The following is a 24,133-nucleotide window of genomic DNA, read 5'->3' as shown; positions in this document are numbered from 1 at the left end:
ATCTATAAAAAATGCATGTGCTGTATACGCACACTTACAACGTGCATCTGTTAAATTGTTCTAGTTTGCAATATTCTCTTATTTCTGTTTATTGCGTTTCTGTTTATTCTCTATATTACAGTATTCTTCTATTATTCGTGTCTGGCAAATTGGTGCATATATTCTGTTCTGTCATTATCAATTCATTGTACAATCTGCAAGAATTTTGCGCGTCTAGAAATACACGTTATATAAATCTTAATATAAACGGGCAGAGAGATTTTCATGTTCAAATACATTTCTTGATGCTTCCGTCCGCGCGCGATAAATGCGAATGTATTATTATAATATATATTGTCACCTTAATAAAAACATCTCGTAATTCCATTCCTCGCTAAATTCCCAAATGTCCAAATACTACTTTATTAATATTAACGTTCTGGAAATATCATAATGTAGTTGCCCACGAAGGGGCTGATTTTTTATAATTATTTATTTCGCACAGGCGTGTCAAACAGCGACCAAGGCTTGCCTCGAAAAGGCACTATTTCTGAATCATATTTCTGCATTTATGAATCACATAAATATGTATACTCAACATTTTGCTTCATTATGGTACATTAATAATTTCCGCAATAAATTATGGGAACGCGCGGCTCTGTTAAAATAGATCATCGTTTGACTTAATCCTTGCATCGTTCCGCGACTGAAGTAACGCGAGCGGAACGTCGCGATGCGCGAGAGCGAATGAAAACGCCTTCGTTCCATGACGGAGGCGAAATATCGCGAAAAAACGGTAAAAACGAAGCGAGGGACGTTTACAGATTTAAATTACGCCGATCACAGAATCGCATCAAGCGGCGAAATATCGCGTCTAATCTGTTCTCTTTCCTGCCGGACGCGAACAAATGTTGGCGTAATCCCTTTCCCAGCTCGGCGGCACTCGATCATCGGCGCCGGGCGTCACTCGCGCGTTATCTACTCGCGCGTAGACGCGATCGCGAAAATCGCGGACGGGGATCGTCGGCGAGGCAGCGGCAGCGGGGTGAAAGCGGAAAAGGGATGCGTTGGACACACAGGAGTATCGCGAAACACAGGTGGAGGTAGGGGAGCGGCTCGCGACGAGCCTATCGGGGTGCGATTAAAATATAAAATGGGTTTCGAGGATTCGGACGGTGTTACGCGCCGTTTCAATTATTGTCGCCCCGGCGCTACATACAATTTTTGTCACCGCCCGATCGCGGCTTTCCACCTACCTCGCGGCCCCCGCCCCCGTCCGCCTGCCCGTCCCACTGCTCGATTTTTCCGCCCTGCCTGCGTCGGTCGCCCGATTTTTTTCCCGCGAGCGCCGATTTTTTTCCGCCCTTTTGCCAGAGCCGCAAAACGGCGCAAAAATGCGATACCGTTTTGCCGAGCCCGGATTAGCGGCAGATCGCTCCGCCGATTTGGTTCGCGCTCGCATCCCCTGCCTCCTCCCCGCCCACCCGCCCGCTCACTCGCCCCTCGTTCCATCCCTTTTGTTCTATCGACGAGCGTCGCCGCCCGGCCAACGCTTTTTTTCCATTTCAATCCTTTGCTCTCGAGATGAGCGGTGAGCTTTAGCTGCGATAGCGCGCGCACGCGAATCTCCTCTCGACGATGATGCCTGCGATCATGTTTATTTAATCGACATACGCGCGGAAGATGGCCGTTCGGCGCGGTAAACGCGCGACGAGAACACGCTCGTACACCAGGGCGAAAAACTTTTACGTCCCACCCTAGGTGCCGTAAAAAGCGATTTATGGAGACACATGTGTGCGCAAGCGAGTAAATCGAATTCACATGCATATTATATCGCAAGACTGTGAGGTGGTAGATTCAATTTGAATCGGCGCGTTCGTTAAATCGATCATCACGCGGTGACGCGTGACGCGATGCTAATCGTTACTTTTTAACACCTCGTGCGCTCATCTCATATATTTCGCGATACGCATCTTCTCGCAATACGATAAGACTCGAGATTGAAATTCAGATGGGATCGTTGAAGCGAGATGTAGATAATGACTGTCAACGCGTAGTAACTCCTTTCGAAATTTGACGTGCGTGTGATTTAATCAATATCTTACGCAAAAGTAATCCAAAGTTAATTAAATAGATTTTTACGAGCACTCTCTGCGCGGCTTCCTTTTATAATCGCGTCGGTATTATTATCTTATTATTAAGAAGTGAAGCATCTTTATTGCGTTTCTATTTTATTTAATATTTCTCATCAATCTGTCGTTCCGTCAGATCATTTCAACAATCTAAATCTACGAAGCGATTTGACCAGATTCGGTCGAACTCGCGTGAATTTCGCGACATCCCTAAGGATTGGAATGGAAAGAAGCATTCAAGAGTAAGAGCGAAACCGTCTCGTCGCCACGCGAAAGAAATCTCGAGCGAGAAGCTCACTCGAAGCGCAGCGAAAACAATGTCGAGGGTGGGTCGAAATACACCTAATTGTCGAGAGCAAGGCCGGACGAGAGGGAAGGACGCCACGGGGGAAAAAAGGAAGAAGCAGGAGGAACGAAAATGACACCGGTTCTCGAGCGCTTCTCTCTCCTCTTTTCTCCTTCATCTCCTCGGTTTCGCCTCGCAGTTGCACCCTCTTGCACCCTCGTAGCGCTCGCTCTTTGTCTCACCCAGCACACTTGCTTTTTATCGATAGCGCGCTTTAACCCTCGAAGCGCGGGGTTCGCGTCGACGGTGACGCGGGTGGAGGCGTGAAGGGTGAGCGCTCTATCGGCGAGAGGGTAGGAGAGAGGCAGGAGAAAGAGAAGAGAGAGAAAGAGAAAGGACATTCTGCAGGGTAGTCGGCGGGACGACCGAGGGTACGGTCGGGGCATTAAACCCATTTAAATATAACCAATACCGGGGCAGGGGGGAGGGTGCCTTCCACCCTCTCGGTTATATGGATATGATTTTTACCGTTCATTCGCGTATAACCCGTAAGCCGCGAGCAGATGCACACGACGATCGCCACTCTTGGCCGCTCTTTGACCACGAGAAATATCCACCCTCTCACTCCTGTTCTCTCCCTGACGCCGTATTTTTTATTAAAAACTTGCAGAGTTGCCAAAGGTACGCGTAGGCTACCGTCAGATGATTGGATCCGAAATGTTCGCGCAAATAAAATCGACAATTATTTTTCGGATATAAAGAATATGATATATATAATATATAAACCATTTTGTTAAATGTGAAACACAAATTAAGTGCGATAACTTTTCCTGCCATAATCGCAATATATTTGTTGCTTTCTTATATTCTTATCATATGAAATTTTAGCTCGGATAATTATTATTTGTCTGCGAGACTGGCATATTCAGAGAAATATCGCATATCGATAATCTGAAAATATTTATATTAAATATTTCTGGCGCAGATCGGGCGATACAATGAATACATATTAAAGATTGCTTGCGCATTTGCATTTGTATCTTTATTAAGATGTTTTCGTTTAGTCGTCATCTTATCGGCTCCTCGCAACTAATTAATCAATCCTCGTGTTTATTCCGACATTGTCCGAGGGAACTGTGCGTGTGTGCGCAATCGAGAGTGCCTACCTAAAGAGAAAATATTCCATGGATTTGACGCGACGATGTGTAACTATGTTACAAAAGTGACGAAATTCAACGCGATAACCTCTAAGATCATTTTTTTTATCACTTTTCAGACGATCCGCGCGACGAATTGTAGAATCTTTTCGAGACCTAATAAATTACAGCGAGACAGCATGGGCGAAAAAAAATGATGCTGACCGCTTGCGAATGCTGAATCGCGATGACGCTTTTCGCTCGCGAGTCCTCGCGTGTATGCCCACACAAACGCGTCGTCAGGTGTTGCAGCGGAGTTCGCTAGGAAAGTCCCGGTAGACATCGGAGTTACGACACGCGGAAACTTGGAAATCATCTCTCCCGAATCTCGCCAAGTGTTTACATGGAAGTTTACTTATCATTCGTACGACGCCCCTACGGAGCCCCCGAAATCCTGGCGATCCTCGAGATCACGTTCTCGCGGTGCAATCAATGGCTCTACGTGAGTCGAGATAAAACAGGCAAACAACGTAGAATCTCAGTAAGTTGGCGATGGGAGACCTCGAGGAAAGCGAGAAAGAGAAAGGGAGAGCAGAAGAGGGAGACGGAGGAAGGGAGAAATGGTACTGGAGCCGCGTGGAGTACGATCGGAGCTACGGAAGGAGCACGTTTGCCTTTACGTCGAGTGCTTGAGCCACTCGACTCGACTCGGCGCGGCGCGGCGCGGCACCTTTATGCGGATGCACCGCAGCAGCGCGATGCGTTATCGCGCCGCGTTTATCTCGCCGAGATAGGGAAGGCCGATATGCGCGAGCCGACGTACTATTTAGATCCTTCTTTTTCCTTCTTCCAAAGCGCGTTCCCGCTTTCGTGCCGCAGCGATTGTACGAGCCCGAGCCTGTCTCTTATCTACCGGCAACGAGATTGCGTTCCGCGCTTGCCTTGAAGAGAGTACAACGTGCTCGAGCCTCCCGAAAGGAGTACCATGCGATCGCGCGTCCAGCTGCTGAATCAATCGTTTTGGAATTAGCGAGGAATTACTCCAAAAAGATTGCCCGATAAATTCCATGAGTTTGACTCGACTCGAGTCGGATCAGGTCCGCTGAGAGCAAATGCAGGGCAGACCGAGAGGATCACGCGGCCACGGGGAAATCCCATCGTGCCGGTATCCTTCGCCTCGTGCTTTTATCCTTCCGGTCGGGTAGATCGCGCGGCGATACGTTATCGCCGCGCAGTCGTGAGTAAGGGATGATCTATTTAAACGTCGGACTTTCCTCGAAGTCTCGGATTCGCCAACGGCGTGTTAAATTATTACACGGTCCGCGCGCCTTTTATATCACGCTCCCTCTCCCTCCTCTCCCACCCCTCCGGTAGATACGACTTTTAGTAGAGCGCAACCTCATCAAAGATGTAGCAGCGGCAAATAAACGTTTACGCCCGCCGGTACTATCCGGCTGCGAGGCCGTGCGATACGATTCTTTTGCGATCGAAACGCTCCGTCGCTGCGGGTATTAAATTTCCCGCGCTTCGCTCTTTCCTTTTTTCCCCTTCCGCGGAAATAAAACTTTACGCATTCTGCCATTAAACTTTCTAATAGGGTCGACCGGCATTAAAGCGTTTCTGCCACCCTGCTTGCAGAAATAAATTTCAATACCTGGCCGATCGCGCGATCGGCATAAATAAAAACAAGGCGCGCGCGCGCGCGCCTAACGACCGCGTCAGGATCCATTTATTTATTTAATGCCACCCAGGGACTCGTTAATACGCCTCATGTTAATCGAACGCGATACTCGTTCGGCGATTTACTTATCGCGCGCGATCCTTATCGGTCGACCACTATCAACCAGCCGGGGCTAATCGGCTAGTTAATTATAGACGCGGAATTTCCAGGGCGGGCGCTTCCGCGATGAACATCTTAGATTACGGCCGCGAGATTAAATTGATTAAACTGGCGTACGTTAAATAGATCCGCGCGAGAATGCACAAGGACGCCGTATCGACTTTTCGGCGCCCGTCACTGCTATTTTCGGACAACGCTATTCCGTGAGACGTTCAATCTATTTATGCGGAAAGTACGCGATGCATAATAACTCGTTGGTCGTTTTACAATCTAGCGGTGAACGATGCAGATTTACGTCTCGTTCACGGAGTCGCCTTTGCGTCGCTGGCAAACTTCCGGTAAATAGCATTCCACAAACTCTCTCTCGCGGCGTTTTTCAATTTAAATGACGTCCACTTGAGGTTTCAATGTAACGTCTACCTTTGAAAGACCGGAACATCTCCGCGTCGCGTTTACGTTTGCAACGTTGTAAGAGTGCATCGCCAAGGATGCAAGTACGATCTCCAGCCAAGAGGGATGAAAGCTCTCACTTGCGAAAATCGAGTAACAATACGCGTGCGTGCGTGCGTGCGTGCGTGCGTGTGCGAGCGATTTGCGAGAGGAATGCAAATAGAGCACTCGGCCGATAATGCGAGGTCAATTCTCCGCTTCGTTCGTTCGTACGTACGTACGTGCGCTCGTTCGTTCGTTTGTTCTTGCAGCGCTCTCTGCGTCCCTCTCAGTGCAACCCCTTCGTCCTTCTTGACTCTCTCTCTCTTTTTTCTCTCTCTCTTGAGGGGCACTCGGCGAGAACCCCTCGACGTTACTCGCAATCGAGTAATTATCGAGGCCGCCGCAAAAACTCGCACTGCTCCTCGGAGTTCTTTCGGCGGGGTCGAAGTAAAACGGAGAGCCGTAGTTAATACCGTGTTTATCGAATTAGCTGATCCGAAGACAGCCCCAGCCGCGTAATTTCGCGAAAATCCGATTTCCGAAACGTCGTAGAACTCCGCCGCGTTGATTGCGCGATTGCGCATACCTTAACCCTCTCTCGTTCTCTACTGTTACTTGTGAACGTCGATGAAAAACCCTCGAGTGTCCCCATTACTTTAACTTTCAACGACGCGTAGCTCTCTTTGCCCGTCCGATAGCTCAGTTGCAGAATAAAAAATTGCATAAATTAACGAACGCTCGAGGAGTATTTATTGCATTTAATCGCTCATGACAAGCGTCGACAAGCGACTTTATTGATTGCATTGTCAACGTATCGTAGAATTCGATAGACGGAAATTATGGTAATCGAAGTCAGGATTGGGGGAACACGATATCCGATAAATAATAATAATTTTTTAACAATTTGGCAGTAAAAGGATTATTGAATTAACGAGCAGCATTTTTCAACGTGGACTGTTTCATTTGATATTCGCGATGATATTTCTTACTTTATGACGTCTATTAATCTCGACCCTGGAAAATATAGTGGCCGCCCTCCACTGCAGCTGCCACAATTACCCCGATCGACCCTACGTATTTAAAAGTTAAAATTGATGCGTATAGATATATCGCGGTCGGAGAGGCATATTCAGGCCGGCAACGGGCTACAAATTATCGCCAGGTAAAGGCACAAAGCGTTATGTACCGATATACTCATCCATATTGAGATCGCTCTGTCCCACAATAGGCTCTAACCGACTTTTATTCAAAAGCGGGGTTTTTCAACAAAGTTGATGAAAAACACGCCGGCGCCTCCTCCATGGCGAGCGGAGCCATTTATCCAATCACAGTCCGCGATACCGGCGGGCGGTGAATTAATAAAAAAGCAATCTACAAACTATCGCAACGATTTATACGTGTAATTCCTCTAATCAACTCGCGGTATTGCCGCCGCGCGTTTTTACAACACGCCCGTTTACGCGCCAGCGGAATTGCGCCACGTCAGCGATTGTAATTTTATTACATGTAACAAATCGAGATTCCGCAAGCTAGAGTAAATTCGACATTAGTCCGACATTTAACGTTAAAGCAGGCTTGCGCGCTCGATTTATTTGATTCTCCAAAATAGAGATTAATCAACATTTAGGAACTCACACTACAAACAGCTTCACGCGGCAACCTCAGTAGTGCAAACGGCTCGAATTTTGCCGACGAGTTTTGGGTTTACAGAGCATAATTGAATTATCGCTTATGGATTACAATATTGAACCGAATGCGTTTGACATTTTCCGCCTGTGATCCACCTACGAGTCGTAAATCGGCCGGCTCAGTTACAAACGATCACCGATCGACAATCTTCCTCTATCCGTTTGTGTTCTCATTTCACTATATATTTAAATCTACTAGAATATTGTAGATATATGGCATCAAATATGTACGATACTGAGAATAGAAACTTTGTAGAAATTCTCGGTTATTCTGAGAATTGATATAATCTAAATCTACATTATAGAATAACAGATAAAGTTTAAAAGTGAGCAGAAGGGAACAATTTGGAGAATTCTATAATTAAACATTACTCTACACCCTGTATTACATTAATCTTGCAATTTTCTATGCGACAATGATGTAATCCACTCTTAATGTATCTAAATTGAATTTTCATCAGTTCGCAAGAATTACTTTGCAATTAATCCTCCCGAGTGCTTAAGAGGAGCTGTCACAATCCACACGAGTCTAATTTAAATATTTTAATTTAATAGCTACTTGCACAATGGCTAATTTCAATAGTTGAATGGAACTCTGCCTATTCAGTCCATTTCACTAGAAACGCGCTCAAGTTACACGAGTATCACTATTGGTTGCCAATATTGTCAATGGCTGCTTTGGCACATTCTTAAAAGATCGATTCATTTTCTCTTTCTCCGCTCCTCTTTTCCCCCCACACGCGCTTCATCATTAACGCGGCGATTCGCGTTGCACACGCGTGTACGTGACGTAGCCCCGCGTCCCACGCGACCCCACGGTCACTGCCAATTAGGTGTGACTCGCATAATTTGCGCCATCATCCTAGACAATCGACGGCATCGCCTGGTAGTAAATGAGGAAAATCTGCACACAATGCCTCTCGTGATAGTGTGCACGTCTCCTTCCCCGGGAACGACAGACACGTACCCCACAGGACGACGCGAGGGGGTAGGAGGGATTCGAAAGAAGAATACGAGGAACTACATAAAGGAATGCCGATTAATCCCGCGCGCGTGCCTGATTATTTCTTATGGCATCAATAAGCCACATATTGCTATCTCGATTTCCATTATGATTGTCGTATAAAAAAGTGTATTGTATTATACTTACAATACTTATACTTGGAAAGTGGATGTGACTACAGTAAATATAAAAACGATTTCCTGGATCGCCCGTCCGCCAGTTTGTATCATATCAGTTTTGCATATCTTTATATATCCTTTATACATCCTTTTCTGTTCAACTTGCAAACCTTTTCCGTTATTCGCAAAAAAATTCATTGCCATTCTATTTTCGGAATAAACGTCGTTTCGCGCGCAACGAAATGATTCTTTGCCTGTCGCGGTGCGTTAGCCAAATGGCGGTCGTCGAAGTGGCTCGCGCAGCGCGAGGTCCATCGAAAGGACCGACCGTTCGGCGAGTGAAAAGGCAGAGAGGCCTTCACAGAACGACGTCACAGGGCCGTCCGGGGCAGCGTATATATCCGCTCTATATCCAATTAATTAGACTTTCGACTGCGCGCACCTTCTAACAGGGGCTTCTAAATGCATGGAGCGTGGTGACGATGAAACCGGAGGGGGGGGGGGGAGGAAGGGAGACAGGACGGACCGCGCGCGCGGCGGCCTGCCGCTGGAAATTCGCAAATCTCGCGGCAATATCGCGGCCGCTATGAATACGATACCGCTGCCGGTCATCGTGCGCGCACTCCTCTTTCCCTCCCCGAAACACCCTCTCGCGTCGCCGGCCGTCAACCGCCACCATCGCCTCCAACCACCCCCTTGCCAACCCGTTGCCGGGTGGTTGTACACGACCCGCGCTTGACGCGCGCTCGTCCTCTTTTCAGCACGCGCCGGTCCTTTGTTGACGCGGTCCTGTTTGTCATTCCGTTTGTCATTCCATTGCCGTTGTTTGCCGGCCGCCGCCACGCAACGCGTTGCTGACGCTGTCATTGTCGGACCGCGAATCGCGGCCGATAAAACCGGGGGTGCGCCAGGTGGGGTGGTGAGAGAGATCGTTTGGGAGAGCGCGCGCGATCGGGACGACGGACGCGCCAATAACAGCGCGCGCAGATGCCCGCGTTACGAGCGCGAATGCGTTCCCCGATGTGTATCGGGAAAGAATGAGCACGTCGCGGAAGCGCACAACGCGAACGATGTTGCGAGCGGATTCGCCCGGAACGAGCGACACGCGGGCACCGATAATGAATATCGACGCTCTCGTTCGCGTATTGCAAAACGCGCGGCGAATCTTGTGCGTGTGCATCGTACTTTACCGTCTAACGTCTTACGGACTGCTTCAGAAAGAAATTTGCGTTGCGATTGCGCAAATTTCGAGGAAACTTCCCGTATGGACTTGTTACCACCATTTCGGTTTTTGTTTTAAATTCAAGTTTCTTCCTCCTGTTAATCACGAGACATTGCTGTTTGGTAACGGCAGGAATCGTGCTCGCATTGTTCAGCAAAATCGATTTCTACTGAGCCGGTGGATATCGCGTCGCCCTTTCGAGCGGGCCCTCACCCTCGTCGGCCGCTCGTAATTTTCGGCGAGCGGAAGGGACCGCGGCACTGAACAGGAGGACGCGGAAAAATAGGGCACGCGGAGGGGACGAATCGCGGGAAACGCGGCACGGCCGTAACCGTAAACGTAGGCATAAAGCTGAAATGATAAACGCAACGGGGACACTTAATGGCGTGGCCATTTCGTACCCGCGCGAGAGGGCAACCGAAGGGAGGAAAGAGTAAGAGAGAGAGAAAGAAAGAAAGAAAGAGAGAAATGTCCTCTCACATACGTGTAGAGCGCGGCACGCGAGTGCACGCGCGCGCTTTGCGTATTTCGAGGCGATAGAGAGCGATAGAGCGCGCCAGTCGGGGGTGAGGTGCCGCTGATTGGGGAGGCTGAGGGGCCAGGCGATCGACGCTATCGCCTGCCACCGCCGCTGCCGATTCGGACGCGCGTCGATACTCGCATTCGTCATACGCAGATCGCTCGTACCGATCGACCACCCTGATCGCCGATAGGCCCCCAGCAACCCCCGTGACAGATACCGGCGCGGGCGGTCTCTTTAATTGGCCGTTCCTCACCGACGATTTTAACGAGCGACGATCACGAGCGCGGCAGCAGCGGCGAGCGACGACCGTTTGTTTCCGATTTCCAAGCGACGACTCTTCTCGGATCAGCAACTTTTCGTGCGTGCACGAATGTGGTTTTGCAACCGGCGCGGCGTGATGACGCGAACACACGTGTGCTCTTGTCGCAATCGCCAGCGCGTTTTCTGATCGGTACGGGCGAGACATCGTACACCGTGCGTTGAAACGACCCGATATTTCGCGCCCGTGTTTTCCACATCCGGAATAGATAAATAAAGGATGCAGGGTGCCGAAAAACCAATAGTCAGATTTATTTATCCCAGGAAAGCTACTGCGCTACTCGTAGTCGTAGATCTCGCCGGACTTGGGAAATATACCCGAGCTGTGATAAAAGAGTGTGATCCAGATAGGGGGATGAAAAGAATGCTGTCCGATCTAAGCGAAGCTAACGAATCAGTTTGGTAAAGCTTGCTTGTTTCGATCAAAGTATTTCTCAAATGATTTGTGCAATTAGTAATAATAATATGTTTCTTATCTGTTAATGCCGATTTATCAAGTTACTAGAGAAACATACACATGTAGCTACGTAACTTTACGTAACTTTCAAGTCACGGCGTCTCTAGGGAAAAGCGCGTTTGTTTAGTCCCACCAAGCTCTTAATCGCGAGTCGCGAGGGGAATTTACAATGACGGCGCGAGTAGAATTCGCAGGATTCTGAGGAACGAATTCGAACAATCATCGCTCTGCTGGAAGCGTTTAATTCCGCGCGCGCAATAATGATGGCAGAAATGACGCTCGCGGGTGTAATGTCGGCGATAAGTTTACGTCGAGTTTTTTGCGCGGCGATGTCACTTTCATTAGCGATTTTAACGACTGGTGCGGTCGTGTAATGCGTCCTCATTCTTTATGTCCTCGGCGAAAAGCTGAGGCTGCGAAGGAGTAATCGAAAATGCGGTAATGCGGTTGCGAGAGGAAGCGGATTCACTAATGCGACACGTCGACTTGGCCGTCGTTATGAGCAATTGTACATGAAATCGTACGTAAGCATTTATCGATCGCGAAATGGACAAACTTATCCACGCAATAACCAGATAGGCGACTCCGTTTAGCGCTAAATCGCGCGTGCGAATAATCGCGAGTTTTATTATTCGACAGAGAAAGAAAGAGATTGCGCTCGAAGTAAATAGCGAGAAGCAGCGATCATGGTTGACATCGAGCGTGCGGCGCGAATATGGAACAAGGAACCTGAAAGAGCTCCGACTCGTCGCGACACTCACTATTTTTACATGAATCGATAAGAAACGAAGCGTAGAGTCGGTTAAAAGAAGCGTCAATAGCCTTAACTCGATTATGACGGGAGATTTATACTCGCAACGATGCAGAGAACAAATGTCAACCTGCGACTTCGTATAACTGAGAACATTTAACGTTAATAATTGAAGCGCGATATTGCACGAAACAGCATTTCTCGATTAGATTTTCATTAAGAACAAATTAAATTACCAAGAATTCTTTACCAAGGCAAAATTAACGAATAAACTACATTCCCACCTTATCGTTTTGCTCTATTTATCCCCGCGGGACCAAATAAATCTACCCATCGGCTCCTTCACGATTTATACCCTTTATTTAGCCAACGGCCAGGAATAGACTCCGTTCTTCTTCATGATCTCGATCCGAACACCGTCATTAAGTCCGCGCACGGAACAGGGCATAGTGATCGAATGGGGTGGAGACATTCGCAATGATAACTCCGGAATCGATAACGCCCAGAGTCATTCGGCAGTCATCATCATCAAGCTTTCCTAGCGAGGGTAGTAATAGCGACCGAGCGAGTGAGCAAGAGAGTCCTCTTCCTGAGCGTCATCGTCATTGCGTGAGGAAGCTAAAGGGGGCTGGCTATGTACGGGGTGTAGCAGGAATCACAAAAGTCGGAAGATGATCTTTTTCAGCAAAGATTGCTGAGACGATTTTATCTGCAGCATTGATTAAGCGATTCTGATAAAATTCCTCGACGATTATTAATAGCTAAAAAAGATGTTGAGTAATTTTAGTAACATTCCAGTAGAAATATATTCTCTTTATTTGGTATTTGAGGCTTGATGCGACCAGAGTATTTATAATCGAGAAAATTGCGTCACGAATCAAAAACGAGAAAATTGCAGGTAATGGCGAACTTGTGCCAATTTATCTCCAACGATCGTATCAACGTGTCATCAGTGAACCATTCCAAGCGAAAGAGACGTGAATCACGCGTAAACAACATCGCAAAGATAAAAGACAATAAAATCATACCCTGTACTTTCCTTCGCCAGGAAACGACGCTTAAGGGGAGGAGATGCGAACGACTTTCGATACGCCCTGTATGTGCACATGTGGCTAGCGACCGCTGCGTCACGCGGGGAGTAAGGGCGGGTGAGCGGGTGGTTGAGGACAAGGGAGAGGGCGAGTATAGAGCACGGGCTGTAGAGCCCCCGCTTGGCAGGATGTAGGCGTATAACAATGACAAACCGTGAAACAATGCCGGGCGCCACTGGAAAAATTCCAAAAAACGCGAATAATAAAAACGGGTGCTCGCGTGCGCGAGACCCGCGTGTGTGTCCCGCACACTGGGGCGCGTGCGACGTCGGATCAGTGTCGACGTCAGCGTCGGCCGACGCTGGTAGCGGCGGCGTCGACGTCGACGTCGTTGTCATCGTCGGCGAGTAACTGCGGCGGCGACGACGATGGTGGTGGTGCTGGTGGTGGCGGTGGTAGTAGTGCCGGCGATGGTCGTGGTGGTGAGACAAAAAATGGGTAGGCGGGGGTGGAAAAAAATGCAAAAGCCCCGGCGCGCACGGCGCTTCGTCGGGGGACAATACGCGGCGATGAATGCCTATTATATTTATCTGTAACAGGCGTTCCATAAAGCAAATAACACAGAAGTGTAGCGAGGGAAAAATCGAGCTTTTTTTCGACGCGCCGCAGCGCCGCGAGGACCCGTGCTGAAAAAAAGAGGGCGAGCCCGGTGGGGGAAAGGGGGTGCGGCGCGGTACGGATACCAACGGGGGCTTCGGGGTGCGGACGACGGAAAATTCGAGTCCTACGGCGTCGATATGGTCGAGCCCCTCTCTCCCTTCAGGCTTTTCTCTCGCTCGAGTCCTATTTTTTTACACGACATTCTTTTTTCGCGATGAAAGGGTTAATGCATTTCGCTCGGCTGTGGTACCTCGGGATGAGATATATCTCTGTGATGATATCTGTGTAATCTTTTGTTGGGCGGCAGCGCAACTTTCGTGAAATGATATAATTTTCTGCGCTTAATTGAGGTATGCATATTTCTGCAATCCTTTGTACGGTATTTCTATACTTGAAAGGGTACGTTTTACTAAAAGATTTTAAGCGGTTAAATTTTTCAGCAGCTGTTAAAGACTTGCAAGTTGTTGCGAGCCGTGATATCTACGATATCTTGCTGCAACAACGAAAGCATTCCTTTTTATAACAGTTAAAAGCGATGCTTTTGAAATCAACTTTCCCAAACGAAATGTTCGAAATCCCAACGAAAAAAAATTACTAAACCTCATTTGCCTCTTAATTTAGCTAGGGATCATAAAAGATTAGCGTATGTACCATACATTAACGTAACTTTCCATAACGACACGACCGCCGAATTAATTACGAATACTAAAACTTCGAGAGGAGTCGGTAGAGTGAACATGAGTATGACGGCGCTTCGTTGAGCAACCGCGGAAAATTTCGTGCGCTGTAAAACCTCCCATGGAAGATTAGAAAGTGACGAAACGCCATCGAGAGAGTCGCGTCTCGAGATGTAAGCCATAAATAGAGATGAAACCACTCCGTAACATTCCGTCGGGTCATCTTCCCTGTTGAAATTTTCCATTTGCTTCAAATTTTCCGTCGTGCCGCGTAAAGAACCGCTGCGCATGTTACACATAGTCAAACTCTTCGCTCGCAATTCTCAGCACAAGATATATAATTCTTCTCTTTTCATGAACGATCTATTATAAAGTTTCGCAATATATTTTTAATATTTTTTCGGTACATTGAATCAAGAAAAAATTATAATTTTATATAAAAAGATACCAAATAAAGGAAACGAAAAGATATTAAAGGTTACACAGTATACGTAATAACACATAACAATACATAACTAAACGTTACTGAAAGATATCCGCATTGTCAAAATACAATTATCAATTGATTCATCCTAATCAGCCATAACATTTACAATCACGTTTCTGTATTAAAATTTAAATGTAATCTAGCTCTCGGTTAATAAAAGAACTCTTTCTTAACGTTTGTATTCCACGTCACGAAACTTACTTCAGGAATATTCAGTGAAAATAAAAAGGAGAGAGAGAGAGAGGACGCAAAAAGAGAGTGTAACAAGTTAATCATTCGTCCGGGAGTCGCTCGCAATTCCGCACGGTGAGAGGTTCATCGAGATCAAGGCGTGCCACGTGGCGGCGGAAAGTGCCGGCGCGATTTTATTGAGGTAGGTCGCCGACGGTCGGAATACCTCGGCTTACCCCTTTGGCTCGAATTTTCGCGAGGAATCGCAATCGGATAAAGCCAGCCGGCGGGTAGCGAGCGCGGCGGCCGGTGGAGAGAAACGCCGTGGATAGAATAACGTAGAGAGCGGCGATGGGGTGGACGGACGGGGTGGCGGCGGATGAAAAGAGAGGAGGGAGGAGTGCGATGGTGAAAGAGAGAGAAAGAGAGAGAGAGAACGAACGGACGAAGCGTGGAGGTGTATGCCAAAAACTATAACCTGTTGCACACCGCGGCAGGAAGCCCGAAAAACGCCTCTAGCCTCTCTCGTCCCTTTTACCCCACCACCCTCATAACCGTCCGCCCTTGCCGCCTCTGCTGACCCGCCGACACGACCGAACTTCTCGCCGTCGTGTCGAGCAAGGAACTCCGCGACGGCAGACACTCGATAACCCGTCATTTGCGATCGAGTCGACCCGAGACTTGGAGGACTCGAACCACGTCACGAAGCCCGCACGGAGCTTCCGGATTGGGAATGCAATGGAGTTTCTCGCGGCTTCCACTTCCTCTCTCTCACTCTCTCTCCCTCGCTCTTCCTTTTCCTTTCTCTCTTGCACTCTGGCTGTCTCCACCACTCTCCATCTCTGTCCTGCTAAATACACTGGCAGATAAACGGGTTAAACTTTTAACCCGCTGCCGATGCGCTATTTAATTTTCAACTTATCTCAAAGTTCCGTAATGAAATTTAGAATAACTGAATTTTCGTGCGCGCACTCCTGCGCCGCGATCCGATTAGTACGTAGCAGCGGAAAGAGAGAAAGGAAAAATTCGGCCATCACGCGAAGTTTGCGCCACCCAAAAGCAACGCGCGCGACAAAATCTGCTTGTGCCGAAATGGTACACGGCTCGATTCTTCGCCCTCGGAAAAAAACCCCACCCATGGGCGCAAAAACCTCCCTCGTAAAAAAATCGGTCGCTCGTCGCATCCCTCTGGTTTTCCAGCCGACTCTCGTCCCCGTTCTCCGCGCGACTTCTCCCTCCCTCCCTCTCCCTCTCTCTCTCTCTCTCTCTCTCTCTCTCTCTCTGCCGACCGTGTCATCGGCGTTCTCTCGCGTGTATTTTTATGAAATCATTGTTTCGGATGACAATACACCGGGATGAGCAGTGCACAATGACTGCATCGGCGGCGACGGAGACGCGGAAGTGGAGGCGCGCGAAGGAGGGAAAAAAAAAGAGAGAGAACCTGCAATGAGAGGGCCGGCATCCATCCATGAGGGAGAGAAGAGTGGTAACGTGACGGTGGGTTAGGGGGAGGATGGAGTGAATGTGGGGAAGGGAGACGGAAAAGCGAGTACGGCAACACGCGCCACATTCAGCCGCTCGTTCCTGCGTACGTTCGTTCGTTCGGTTCTTTGTGATGACTGTCGATGAAACGATGACATATTTTTCCGGATTTTCACTCGCGGGGTGCCCTGCGGCTCTTCCATTCACGCCTTTTCTCATCCTCCTCCCCCCCTCCTCCTCCTTCACCCCGCCTGCCGGAACACGCGCACGTGTTCTTTCCGCCTCGGGTGCATCCTGGGCGTTCTTTCATCGCGCGCCCAAGTCTCGTGCATTTCCTTTCTCTGCGTCGCGCAGTTACGTTCGACGCACAGCCCCCTACCCGCTTAACCCTTTCCTCGAGGGTGATTTGCGTGTAAAACGCGTAAACATCCTCTCGATTGCCGCGCGAATAGCGCGCGACACGATATTTTATTCCGCGCGTTAAGCGCGATATAATGGCGCGATATAAAGCCGATAGCATCGTTAATGAATAAAAATTAATTATAGATACGAGAATGGAGTGAAAGAAAGAAACAAAATCCGATTTTTTATGATACTATCTTTGTAATTGATATATTTGTGTGCAAAATGCTTATCTTTACAACGGACATTATCTGTAATTGCGGCTGCAAAGCTCGACGGCCCACACCGCACATGCGGCCACAGCGGGGCGTCACGCGAAAAATAAAAGTGAGATCTTTATTGAAACGTGTTCAAGATTATCGATCTTCGCGATTGCGGAATCTTTCATTTTATAGTCAATAAAATATCGTACCAGCCGATTAAGAATTGATACACGGAGACTGTTAAAAGTTTTCGCGCTGTCATGCGGAACGGCTCAGACCTCTTGCAGATAATTTGCGACGTGGACCAGCGGATGCGGCTCAGTCGCATCGTCGCGAAATAAAACGCGGCGTAAAGCGGATTGAATGCGATGCCGAGATCTGGGCGATCGGGTGCGTAACTCATCCACGTCACGGCGTGTAAAATGATGGTGCTTACTCTCGCGTTGATACGTTCGTTCCAAACCCGTTCCACGCCCGTCAAAGACGAGCCGCATCCAACAACGCGATCGCGATGCATCGCAAAAATGTTGGCCTTTCCCCGCTTGTGCCACGCTACTACCAATCTTCGTCTCTTTATTAATTGGCTCAGATTTATTTACCGAGCAACGGGCTTTTATTGCCACGTTGAATAATAATTTTATTAAACGTGCACTTTTATGTCCAACGAACAATTACGTGAATAAAAATTAATAGAAATTTTCCGTAAAAAAGCGGCCACGCGCGAAACTGCCCTGAGAGCTCAGTTGGCATCGTCGCCGACGCGAGTTTCCGTCCGCGATTTTCCGTGGAATATCCCGCGAGTGCGGGACAGAGAGGGAAACGTCATTCGCTCGTAGGATGTACATACATGTGTGTGTGTGTGTACGCTCTCTCCTTTTTTTTTATACATACGATAAACGAAATAAAACACCGATCTCGTAAAGCCGGCCGCGATAAAACGGACGCGGAAAATCTGACGGCGCTACGCGCGTTCGCCGGATATAGTGCACGCACACCGGCGAGAATTACACGTTGCACGTTGCACGCAAGCGCGCGTAGACGCCTGTATTGTTCGTCGATTTTTTATCGTGCCATTTATTTGTACCGACCTTTATTAAACGATGAAAACTTTATTGCTAATTGCCGGGGGCGAAAAGGTTTTTATGGATGCTTGCCCCAGCCGCGTTTTCATTTCGATTCCGGGGGACTCTCCGCGCGCTTCCCGCACGCCCCGTCGCAGCAAATCACGTCGCATCGACTATCGAAAATTCCGATCCCTCTCTACTTTCGGCGCCAGTAGATGAAAACGCCGAAGAATTTTAATTGAAGCCGTTTCGGAAACGGTAGTCGGATATCTCCATTTTAGGAAATTGCGCGGAAAGACAAAAACACCCGGCTGGAGAAACTTATTCGCTCGTAAGCTCGTTTGTCACTTTGTCTGAAAACTTGGAAACGATATTGGAAACGGCTCGCGAATAATACAAGCGTGTCCCAAAAATACCCTGGCGAAAATAACTAAAGTACATGGAGCTTGTTCTTTAGATTCCTTTACTGTGTGTTTTCAAAGTTCGCGGATTTCGAGCGCATCGTTGTTCGAAGATTGCGACAATCGCATTTGCCACTAATCATGTAAATTAGGCAGCTTTGGCGACAAATCAGCGCGCTGGCAAGCCGGCTATTAAACGGCGTTTAGAAGCAAACCGAACGCAAAGTCGGAAAAATGCTTTATTTCGACGACGTCGAAGAGACGACAACACGAGCGCAAAAGTTGACATCGGTTTTCCATTTGTCGACGAGGCCGCGGTTAACGATCGCGCACGCACGCGAGCGCGCGCGTAATGAAGGAAGCTGATCGGACGTGGAAAATTGCGCCCGAGTATTTATAGATTACGGCCTTACCGGGCCACGTGTGCAAGCTGGGGCTGCGCGATCGCGTTGCACCACCCGAGAGAAACGCGGAAAAAGAGGAAGAGCGCGAGAGCTTTAACGGCCGACGCGAGGGCGCGGATTTACGATTCGAAATACGCGCGAGAAATAAACACGAAAAAATAATAACTATAAAAAAGTGCCGTTGCCGCGCGCGCGGTGCGCGCCAATCCGCGCGCGTATGTTTCTCCGCCGCCGCGGCCGGAGTGATCTCGTGTACGCGGACTCCGAAATATTATAGTAACAAAACACGTTTCCCAAGCGCGGCTGGGTATTTTTATGCATTTACGCAAGATATCTCTTCTGTGACAATTAAGTGCCGCGAATATTAATGAAATCGAGCTGAGACGAATAACCATGGTTTTCTCATTGAGAAATCAATAATTCCTTGTTGAGCGATCAAGAAATGAAATGACAAATAAAGTTTCATGAAACAAGTGTATCAACTTTGTAGATTACATCAAGCGAATCTTGTTTTAAGCAAAAGTTTGTTCGGATATTTGATTTTCAAAATGATATATGTGTATAAAGATGTGTTATGTACAAATGTATAAATTATAAGAGACTTGGTATTGTAAGCTAAGTTTAAATTTATCGAGACTAATTTGACATTCTTCGGCCGAGAGGATTCAGACTTTAAGGATCATGGATCAAGATTTGCCTTAATGGCTGTTCTCCAGAGTTCGTATTCAGCCCTTGCCCCCGGTAGGGGCTTGAATCCGTCGGTTTCCTTTGCCATCCTCTTTTTCCTCTCTTTCTCGTGCTCTTTATCTCGCAGTCGTTTTGTTGCACGCGAAAGATGCACGGCTACTCGTCAATGAGCGCGCCGTAAATTATCCGAGAGAAAGAGCGTTTAATGTTCCGGACGACGCATAAAGACGATCGAAGCGTGCAAAAATTACTCCATTTTCGGAGAGGCGACCGTGATCTCGCGCGAAACATATTCTCCTTATTTTTATGGTTCGAATAAAGTATATGTGAAATGCATGATGTAAGTTTCATCAACAAATTTACCCGCTTCCTTCCTCCGTGATATTGGCTCTGGTAAATAAAAGATCAATTTTCTGGTCGATTTCATAAAACCAAACGATAAAGTGACAGATCGAAAATTGCATGAAATTTGGACTACTACATCCTTTTTTCATGAGAATCGTAGACACAAAAATCTAATAAATGTGACGTTGTCCTTTCGTCGAGTAATTGTTTTCAGTATTTTTAGAGGGTTCAAATGTATGATTTTATTGGATATCAGATCAAGATCGGACATTCTGATTAAGTCGGCGCATAATTAATGTCAAGTTGGCAAACTACGTATTAACGGTTATTCACGGTCTTGGCAGTCTGCTAATTTATGAATGCAAATTGCAGTAGCCATTTATATTGATAGATGCGCCTATCTGCGTGTTCGATTTAATCCGGGTATCCTTAGCGCTTATCAATATCATGTTAGATGAATTGCTCCCGTTCATCGGAAAATTAATTCTCGCGCGTAGGACTGGCGAAGAGTAATAACCCGATGACAAAGCGGGCACTTTCCTTGATTTTTCGCTCGCGTCTTCAAAGTCGATTCGGCCTGGCCTTGCACGCAAGATGGAGAAAGAGGCTTCGAAACGCGTCGACATTGACATCGGAGCCTCGCGCGAAGCAACGAAGCATCGCGAAGCATATACGTTTTAATCGCCGAGGTCGTTAAGGCCCTAAAGGAGCACACGGTGCGAAAGAAGTCGGAGGAAGCGCTCCTCCGCGAGGATGAAATACGGGGAACGTTGAACCCAATCAAGTGGCTGTCATAAATTTCCATCAAGCCGCACCCCGTCCGCGGCGCTAATGGCCGATACAAAATTGCGGGCGCAGAAAAAGGGCAGGAAAAGAGAGGGCCGACCAGCCCGATGGGCGAGCGTTTTCTTTGCTCGCCGATCACGATCGCGACATCTCGATCATTAGCGGTAATCAAATTTCGCGATCGCCGCCCGACGCTGAGATCGATCAGCTGAGATTTCCCTCCGAGGACTATTCTGAACGATCTGACTTCGCTAAATGTTCAGGGGGGGGGGGGCACAATTTACCTGTCGATGATGATTGAGAATGATGCGTCGTCGCCTTAACGAGATATTCCTCCGTGATTTCAGTTTGCCGAATGTGATCCGGAATTTCTGATGCGTCGACACGTGCGATGCGACAATGAATACTTGTAAAAGATATGCAAGAGTTATGAATATTCCACGGTACGGAGATAAACGTCCTTGTTATTATTTTTGAACGGCCGAGCGTTTAAAAGGGGCGTTATCGTTTAGCAGCGTTTAACGGTGATGATGTTTGTTAAATGCAATCGAGCACTTGTGGATATCGCGCACAAGCTAATACACTTTAATCATTCCGGTGGAGCGATGTAAAATTTGTCGTCGGGATACGTAAATAGGGTAATCGCTCCAATCGCTTGTATCTTTAATAACGAAACCTGCTAAGCCTCGCGAAGTCGCGGTATAACCTGTCGCGTAACTTCCCTCCAATCGAGCTATCAACCGTTATTGAAGTAGAACAGCGCACATATTATTTAGAAAGCGTTCGCGTCATCGAATCGATCGAAACGAGGCTCGATCCCCGAGAGAAGCGTCCGCTCCATCTGCACGTGAAACGTTTACCTTAAAACCGGTTGAATAAAGCAAGTATCGCTAATGATGAAGTATTACATAGATATTAACCGATTTTATAGAAAGTATGGGAATTTATACCGGCGTGAAAATATAATTGATCTATAAAAGTGTTCGAGCAGATATAAAAACGGTACTTTTAAATACCAGCGAATAAAAAAGAGTACGTTTCCGTTATAGATTATTCTTTTGTCATTTACAGTATTCATTAAAAATTTATATTGTACGCTAATAATTTCTCTTGATATTTCTCTTACCTTTCTCCCGTAACGAGATATATTTGGTATATTAAAATAAACAAGTAAACAATCGAATTAAAATAATGAAATAACAATCGAATTAAAATAATGAAATAAACGAATAAATGACTCCTCTCCCTTTCGTTCAAAGGTATTCGCTGTAACGTCTTACACGGTTGTCGCTATGTTGTACACACTTGTCGCGATACGTTATCGCGTATCTCACGACACACGTTATGTTTTTGAGCCCAACAAGCCCGCGTGTAAGGACTCGATGCAAAATATGCGTGGTTGCACGCTCGCACGCGCGTTTCTATAGGAGCGGTTATACAGCCGTAGAACATATTGAAACGCGTCGTTGGGGGCAGATGCGCCCGATGATATATTAACGCCAACTGCGCGCGCGCTCGATATAATACGAGCGGCCGCGCGCGCGCAAGCACGCACGCACGCACGCACTCACGTACTCACGCACGCGAGCGACACGCGTGTGTCATGCGGCGTGTTGCAACTGTGCGTGGCCTCCCTCACTCACCGCCCGCCCGCCCGCCCGCGAGCGCCCGCGCGCGAATAAATTATAGAATTATTGTTTTATCGCGGTGCTCGCATATAGATACGATATATTTTCGACCCTCGCGAATTGTCGCGCCTCCCTCGAGGGTTGCCCGCCCCCGATCCCTCCTCCAATTCCCAACTCTTCCACCCCTCCCCTTCTGAACGGCACTGTCGTCCGTCCTCCTTTCTCTCGCGTCCGACGCCTCATCCCCGTTTTTTCTCCGACACCGTGTAGATAATAAATCGCCAAGGCGGCACGCCAAATTAATATCGTAAATTCGTTACGAGGCGCGATACCCGCGGCTTTCGTACGGAAAGCACCGGCAGAGCTGACCGGGACGAACGGGGTGGGACGCGACAGCGCGGCGGGGAAGAGGGACAGGGACGGAGGGTAAAACATTCGCGACCGCGGGTGTAATATTAAAAACAGGCGCGAAACGGCGCGCGCGAGAGCCCGGATGAAAAATAAGCGCGGTAATATTCCGCGGGCCCTCCCCCGCGTCTCCGGTGCACCCCTCGCGCACACTTCTCCGCCACCCATCGGTCCGCCCCACTCCCTGCCAACCCCTACCGGTATTCGTTCGCAATTAATTGTTTGCCGCGCGAGCAATCCCACTTCGCGGCACCGAATATAATTACCTACCTAAATCATCGGTCAATTGCGAGATATCTATAAGCGGGCGAGCGAGCGAGCGAGTGAGCTAAAGTATTCGCGATTATCGCGCGCGTTTTCATGTGCGACGAGCGCTTTTTATGCGCCCGGCCGCATAAATTTTTAATATCCCGGTAATTTTTGCAACGGCCGCCCCCGCGCCCTCGATTATCGCGTCCGCCGGTGTGTAATTAAAATATCTAATTCGGCCGAGTTAGATCGCCGGCGAGAATTAACGTCGCACTCATTAATCGTGCCGGAACCGCGGAGAGCTGTCGCATCTGACCATTTGCATCTTCTGTGCGTGACATCCGTATGCGATGACTGTAACTAATTACCGGTTTGCCAAAATAAAAGCAGTAAGTATCAGGTAAAGTTCTAAAAGCTATTATAGTATCGTAACGTGTGTATGTGCGTGCGCATACATGTGAGATATATTAACGTATTTTATAATATTATGCTAAAATTAATTAATATTACACGCGATGCATATGTATGCGTGCAAAGTACACACGTTACGGAAACGTGTATGTGATGCGTCGACGGTATATGTATTAATTACGCGAGCGTGATAAAAAATTGAGCGTTTTTATTTCTCGGTTACGAAGTCTTACTCGCAGAAAACAGAGGCGTAGATAATTAAACCGTCGTTATAATCGGGACTTGACCTGCTTAATTCGCAGCATGGTGCGGCATGTACGTACTATCAGTTTATCGACGTATCAAAAGGTTGTTGATAACGCGACGAGCTGTTTAGTCTCACCGGCATTCATAAGCGGAGTTAAAATTCTTTCGATTAAAATTGTCGGGCGGCAGCCGAGAGTTATCTGGAAGGAGCATTGAGTCACGTTACAGATACACCGGGTGGACGAGTATTCAATGACTCTCGGATATCGCCGGCCATACTATTAGCACTCCACGTTGCGACGATGTGATTATCTGTATAATTACTCGACTAAGTAGCCGGGGAATTATAAGATACTCGTAACCGCGCGCGAATGCTCGTATTCGCTTGCTGATAACGATTCACGACGCACGCACGGCATTGCATCAGTCGATCCCAATACAAAGTGTACGAACACGCGAAAAGAAGTAACAATCGCCCTCAACGTGGAACAGGATGCGTTATTTC

At 47.8% G+C, this 24,133-nt stretch overlaps 1 protein-coding gene across 7 annotated transcripts in view; it reads right to left on the bottom strand.

Annotated features, from left to right (window-relative positions):
- LOC105275819 (protein bric-a-brac 2) overlaps positions 1 to 24,133 on the bottom strand; it is a 266,959-nt gene that overhangs the window by 172,863 nt on the left and 69,963 nt on the right. The gene's annotated exons all lie outside the window — the stretch shown is intronic.

This window comes from Ooceraea biroi, chromosome 11, assembly GCF_003672135.1.
Source record: "Ooceraea biroi isolate clonal line C1 chromosome 11, Obir_v5.4, whole genome shotgun sequence".
In the NCBI taxonomy this organism is placed as follows: domain Eukaryota; kingdom Metazoa; phylum Arthropoda; class Insecta; order Hymenoptera; family Formicidae; genus Ooceraea; species Ooceraea biroi.
The sequence above is the reverse complement of the archived record's forward strand: the minus strand, read 5'-3'. Positions and strand labels throughout refer to the sequence as shown.